This window comes from Canis lupus, chromosome 15 (assembly GCF_003254725.2).
Source record: "Canis lupus dingo isolate Sandy chromosome 15, ASM325472v2, whole genome shotgun sequence".
NCBI lineage: Eukaryota > Metazoa > Chordata > Mammalia > Carnivora > Canidae > Canis > Canis lupus.
Genome location: NC_064257.1, coordinates 47,378,992 through 47,386,564, shown reverse-complemented (window position 1 = coordinate 47,386,564; position 7,573 = coordinate 47,378,992).

Here is a 7,573-nt window from a genome sequence, read left to right as displayed (position 1 = left end):
ATTTGGATGACAAATTGCACACACATGTGAGAAAATACCCACAGGAAATGTCCATAGCCACTTGAACATATAGCACCTCCTATGGCTTCTCCATATATCAAATGCCCCTGGGATGATTTAAAGGATATCTGTTGGGCGGCCCCGGTGGCGCAGCGGTTTAGCGCCGCCTGCAGCCCAGGGCGTGATCCTGGAGACCCTGGATCAAGTCCCACGTCAGGCTCCCTGCATGGAGCCTGCTTCTCCTTCTGCCTGTGTCTGTGCCTCTCTCTCTGTGTCTCTCATGAATAAATAAAATCTTTAAAAAAAAAAAAAAAAGATTATCTGTTAAGAATGCATCTAGTCTACATTTTTAAAATATAAGTTCTAGCCAACAGATGAGCTAAATGATCCTTTATTGCCATCTAGCTCTTATTACCTTTCCAAGAAATCAGCAGTGTAAATATTATGTCCTGTGTCAACTAACACAGAAACTGGTAGAGCTAGGGTGCTTGAAATTTGGCATGGTGTGTAAATTCACAAGAATCCATCAAGCTCTTCTATTATTTATACTGTAAGATTTGTAGGCTGTTTGTAGGGTAACAGATGTAGCCCCTATGGGTCACCAATCACCGGAATTATGCTTGGGACAAGGAAAGCAATACCACATACACCAGAGTTTGGTATTGTTCATTTTGGGGAATATCTTTTCCTGTAATGGCTTCCCAAAAAAAGTCTTCCTTAGCAGTGATCCATACTCTGCATGGTCATGTGTAATAGTTAAGGCCACTTCCTTTGTGCTTGACAGACCGGTGTTGAATCCTGGTTTTACCTGTCACTATTTTCTTTTTATTTGGTCAAGACATTTGAAACTCAGTTGAATTCAGTTTCATTACCTAAAGAATAAGGAAGACAATAGGTACATAATTAATTTCTAGTTGGCAGAACACTAGCAACTGGATTCCATTATTAATTTATATACATGAAGGTCTTAATTATTAGATAGAAGGGACAGAGACAGAAAGACAGCTATTTTTATTTGGAAATTACTGAGGTCAAAACTGTGTGTTACAAGAGATTGTGTATTACAATGAGTTATTTTCATTATATATTAATTTAATACAGATTCTGGATCTCATCAACAGTTATCACAGAAATCTGTTTGTGTGATGAGGGAAAAGGAGCAGAACCATGGCACCCTGAAGTTCCTTTTGTAACTCAAACCATAGAACTAACATGTCACAGAGCCTCTGCCATTAAATACTATAATGCTGATTAATTAAATACATTAAATATGAAATGCTGATCTAAAAATAGCTTATGGACAGTTAAGTAGTTGTTATAATCCTCTATATGGAAAGGAAATCTCATTTAGGATGCTATATATGGGGAGTAAGGAAGGCTCAGAGAATTGACTAAGGTTTCCAGTTAGTAATGGAGGAAAACACACTACTTTATTGCCATTAATAAGTCACAGACAATGGAAATGTGAAATGACCATAACAATAGCAATTCTAAGAATCTGATCTAGTATTTACTGAGCATTAATCCTGTGCCAGGTGTGCTGCTAAATGTGCCCTATGTGCCATTGTCTCATTTAATTCTTGCCATTACCCTAAGACTTAGGCACAAATATTATTTTGGTTTTCCAGATAGCTCAGGCTAAATAAACATAAGTTGTCTGTGGCCATACAGGGAACAAGAGGTAAAGCCAGATCTCTTTGACTCCAAAATTCAGTATTATGTGACTCTCTAAAATTTCCTAGTCTAAACTTAATGGGATTATTTGCTTCTCTGTAAACAACCAGATGAACATTTTTGCTATGGTGTCCAATGCAATCAAGACAATGACACATGAGAGAGATGAATGCCTACCTTCCTCCAATAAAAGTGTTTCTTTTAAAAAATAATGGAATGAAATTTCCATAAATCTTGTCAGCTTTGTTTCGAAATTTTCTTACTATGACTCATAAGCATAAAACCCAAAGCTTCCATGAAAGATGGAGAATCCAAACAAAGTTGGAAAATATGTATTCTTTGAGTCTCTACAATACTGTCAATTCACTTTATTTTTGTGGCCTTGTTTTCCCTGGGACATAAATATCACATTTATGTCTGTGGGGAAGTACCATATAGGGTGAGCCATGTTCTTTGTAAGAGTTCATTTTTTTCCCCAAATGATATATTATCTCATTCTTAGAATTGTTATGGGACCTGATGATAACTCATAATCTCCCTGCCCTTTGAGCATGAAGACATTACAGATTTTTTACAGAACCTCTGTTCACAGTTAAGGGTTAAAGAGCAGAGGTCCCAAGCACTTCTTCCCTCACTGCACACTTGTGACATCTGGCCCATCACCATTAGTTGAGTCTTAAAGGCAGGGAGAAGAAAGCCCCCCGTGCTTGCTTCTCCTACGTTTGTTTACTGGAGATGAATGCCAAGAAGGCAATTATATCTCCTCCTAAAAACAGTCTTGACTGAGAAATGATAAACAGTCCCATCCATTGTGCAGAAAGTTGGTGAAAATCCCGTGGAGATCTAGAAAAACCTGAGTCAAGGAGTCTGAAGACAAAATCTGGACAGGACAGAAAGGAGAAGGAGCAGAGGAAGAAGAGGGAAAGGGCAGGGGGAGGAGCAGGAGGAGAAAGCAGTACTATGAAAAGAAGTAGCACAAGGAACAAGAAAATGAGAATAAGAGATGCTCCGGGAAATGAAGTGAGTCTTGGTGTCCTTAAAAGATTCATCATATGGTGCCGGAGCACTCCTGCAAAAAACAGAAGTGAAGAGAAAACAAGCATCACAGTAATCACAACGATGGTTTGGGGCTTCTGAAGAGCTTAGGAGAAACTACCTGAACATGAGACAGCGCAGAGAAGCTAAAAACTGTCATGTGCTCTTGAGAGCCTGTGTTGGCAAGCAAAATTTAACTCTGCCTCATAGTCTCTTATAGATGAAATTAGATAGCTAAACCCCAAAAAGAAAAGTCAAACCCCATATGTTTTAAACAAAATAAACATCTGATGATAAGATAAATAAATAATTAATCGATAAGCAAGAGAGCAAACAAATGACTATAGACAGAGGGATTTCTATATAATGGACAAGGATCTCTCACTCAAATAAGAAAATACCGTTTTCTTCTTAGAGCCAGGGCCTTCTACAAAATTTCTACCAATAATATTGTAATATGCATATTAGGGAAGACTTTTTCTTTGAATTTTGCGATACACTTTGTAAAATACTTTAACAAAAGACATTTCAATCGGTAGAGAGACACACCTCCCAAAGCTCATGTTTTTGCTCAAATTTCAGAAAAACAGCATTTCAGAAATACAACTGGCAAAGTTGTAATTGAAACCGATCATTAGGCAATTTTAGGCAAAGAACTGTTCATTTAGCACCTTTGTTACCAGAAAGCTAGTCAAAGTGGACTGAGGAAGTGAGAGGAGAAAAAAAGGAGGATATTTTGAAAGAAAATTGTATTTCAATCTTGACTTAAAACCGACGGGCATCGTAGTTGTACTGTGTTTCACTGAGGCCATAGCCATGGTCTTAGGACTCGCTGCCATGGCAAATACCACAGCCTGAGAAGCTTAAACGACACGGATTGATTTTCTCACAGTGTTGGAGGGTGGAAGTTCATGGTCCAAGTGCCAGGAGGGTCGGGTTTTGGTGCACATTCTCTTCCTGGCATGTAGACAGCCGCCTTCTTGCTGAGACTTCACGTGGCCTTCCCTTGGTATGTGAGTGCAGAGGAAGAGAGAAATCTCTCTCTTGCTTTTCTTAGAAGGCCAGTAATTCCATCATGAGGGCTCCACCAAGCCTAATCTAACCTGAATTACCTTTCCAAAGCTCCATCTCCAAAATAGGACTTCAACGTATTAATTTTGGGGAAGATACAAGCATTTATTCGATAACGTATATGTATATTTGTAATCAATAAAAGTTAAATCCTTTCCAAGGTCTCTATTATATCCCATGTCTCTGCATGACCTGTCTGTCACTCCCAGTACTGCTAATCTTTCCACCCAGCGCCTTGCTTGGTCTGTTGCAGCCACGATGGCATCTTTGAACCCTCTGAATGTGTGAAGATTGCTCTCATGGTGTTTCCATTTGCTCTTCCCGTAACGTGAAGTGCGCCTCTCCCAGGCAGCTACTTGATTTACTCTTTGCTCAAATGTTACTGCATCAGGAGGGTTTTCTGGAACACCCTATGTAAAAGAGCAACCTTGCTTGCCTGACCGATACAACCTTGGTATGCTATCTCTTTGACCTATTTTTCATTTATTTTCTATTTTCTATATGTATATACATATATGTGCATGTGTGTGTGTGTGTGTGTGTGTGCACGGCGCGCGTATATGTTTTTTTTACATCTTAGTGTCCCATCAGGGACCAATGTGTTTTGTTCACCTCTGTATCTTCTATTGTCTAGTCTTATGTTGGCACATAGTGGCTCTCAAATAAATCTTTGCTGAAATATGGTTAAATGAATAAGTTTTGTGCTATGCATGTTTTACAAACACACACTTAATGGATCCTTGTGCTCTCTATTGTTACAGAGGGTCTGGGTTATACTTCTTGTAAATATATGACTCTGCTTTGGGGAAAATATTTAGGGAAGTATTCTTTTAGCCACATGACAATCTTTATAACTAAAGCAAGTTACTCACCTCATCGAAAAATAGTCTGAGCAAATCACAATTTTGTAGAGTATTGTTTATGTGCTGTACCCTTTTGGGACCACAGGTTATTCACCATTACTGTTTGAAGTTGAACATTTTGTAGACTGAACTAAAACTACAATTTATTTAAAGTAAAATGCAAAATTTAATAAGGACTGCCAAGAGAATTATTGAGAATTACATAGCGAATTGAGAATTCTCTACACATATACTATTAAGGAAGTAATAAATTGTGGGAGAAATGACAGATTGCCATATTTGTATTATTATACAAAATAGAGTAGTGATAGAAACTTTCAATTCTTCCTTCCAATGGAACTGTGGAAATTCAGCTAGCTTTGGCTAGGTAAATAGTTCCCTTTGTGGTCCTGTTCTGGTTCTTTATTGCCCATTCTACCCTGTCAAATTTAGTGGCTTAAAACAACCACCACTTATTTAGCGCAGAATCTGCAATCTGGACAGGGCACAGTTGGGAAAGGCTTATCTCTGTTTCATGTGGCATCAGCTCAACTGGACATTAGATGATTTACTTCCAGAATGGCTCATTCACATGGCTGGCAATTTGATGTTGGTTGTCAGCTGGAGTTCAGAGAAGGCTGAGTGAGGGCCTAGGGATTCAATTCCTCTCTGTATCGGTCCCCTCTCTTGCACCTTTCCGGAAGCTTCCTCTTGGCCTCCTCATATCAAGGTGTCTGGATTTAAAGAGCAAATCTCCTAAGAGAAGAAGGTAAACAAGGAATTTTTATAGAATTTTTTAAACTAGAATTGGAAGTCATACAGCCTTACTTCTGTTGTGTTCCATGAAGAAATGAGTTCAAACTCATGCTCAGTCTTCTTGGGTCCAAGGAAAGGGAAGAGAGATTCTCTCACTTGATGGAAGGATAGTTATTGTCATTATACAAGGAGAATGGGCATGAACCCTACGGTGGTGTTCATCTTGGAAAGACACAATCTACTGTATTACCTATCTTGATTTTTTATTCATACATTACCCAAATTCTCCAACTCTCCTCGCTGTTTCCTACACCATACTTTCCCCACACTTATCTGCTCTGGATTGTTGCTTACTTGTATTTCAGCACCTATTATTAGTTATAGACAACCTTTCTTTTCTGCTTGTGTACTAACTTTTATCAACAGTTCTCCTTGCGGGGGGCGGGGGGGGTTGGTTTTCTCCAAATTACTGGCATGATTTTTTCCTGTTAATTACTTTGTATTCTGAGAATTGCTTATTTCTTTTCAGCGATCCTTAAGTTCCACTTGATCTTTCCCATCTTTAGGCATTTTGTGTTCTTTGGCTATCTGCTTCTGGGTTCTGTGTTTTCTTACCTATTATAGCAATAAAGAGAGTCTTATCCTTTTCATACTTTGATGGAAAAATAAAGCAAAAATACTAGGTTGTCTGCTGAATAGGGCTTGAGAAGAAAATGAATGTTTTCCTTAATTGGGCAGAATCATGGGTGACATGACATTGTCTCTGAAACTATTAACTCGCTCTCATTCAAATAGTTACATCCTTTCTCCCCCTGGGGGCAGTTTTCCTTTTACAGCAGACTGGGTACCAAACTTCTCTAAATTGTCTAAATTGGGTGAGAGCTACCTAGCAGCCCCAGAGCCTACCCTCTTCTATTACCCTTCATGTTTCTTTTCATGCAGTTCTAGAAGCTCTGCATCACACTTCAGAGGATTATGGGAAATAGAGATGGAGTAGAGTTTTCCCCATTTTCCTCCCAGGTACACTATGCCACCAGTCCATCAAGTGTTGCTAATATAGGCGTTTCTGCTACAGAAAGCTCAAGACCACACCGGGTCCATGTATACTTCCAAACTTCAGGGACACATTTATTCTCCCCCATATTGGATGAAGAGGACCGAAAAGGATAAGGTGGTATGCTTTGGACTCCCAGATGCTCTTCCCAAATCCAGTCTCTCTGATCATGTTTGGTATTAATGATAGCACAGACAGGGACATTTGTGTTCTGCAGCCCGGCACACATCCTGCTATATTGGGACTGCCAGGTTGCCCTGGCAGGAACTGTCAATCTTTATGTGATCCTCCTGGAGTTCTCCCACTGAGTTTCAGAAATGGAAGAGTAGTGCTTTTATTCTTACCCAAACTCTGCTCTCTCCAGGAGGCTTACCACCTCTCTCCCCCACACAACCCTCCTCTTACTTTTCCTGGGATAATTCTGGGGGTAGGAGGGGTGGGGAGAGTTGGTGGTTAGGCATTTTCTGAACTGGCTCTTGTCACTAATTCCTGGTAGGAAGATGATGGGTTTTCTGAACATAGAACATGAGGTATATTTGTTGTTGGTGTTGGATCTTTGCAAAAATTCTAGAATATAAGTATCCTATTCGACATCTTACTATATGTATTATAAAGTTCAATGCACTGATTATTCTAATCTATGCATTTTCTATTAAGCATGTGGGCTACAAAAATATACTAGAAAGCCCCAGGCAATGCGAATCTTTAAACACTCAGTTGCATCTCTCACAGCCATAAAATGGGATTCTTTTACCTAATTTCACAAACAAATGCTTTGTTGTGTGAGATGCTTCTACCGTTTCATATGCTTCCCCTGAGATGAACACATCCTCATTCAGAGTGTTTCTCCTTCCTGTCCCTGGAGATGACTCCTGAAGGAAAAAAAAATGGATTACACTGCAGAAAGAGTAGGAAAAACCTCTCTCAGAAACACCCAGCATTGACTCTTCTTGGTAGCTGTCTGCTTCACAATGTTTCTCATTTTTTTTTTCACACACAAAAAAACCAAAATAAGAATTTTCTTCAACAATGGAAGGGTCATAAGAAGTTACAATTTTCATAATACTCCCCTAGCAACAGACCCAGTGAATGTTTTCTACCCTATTTTTCTTGGGTGGCATAAACGTGGGCATAGACATAA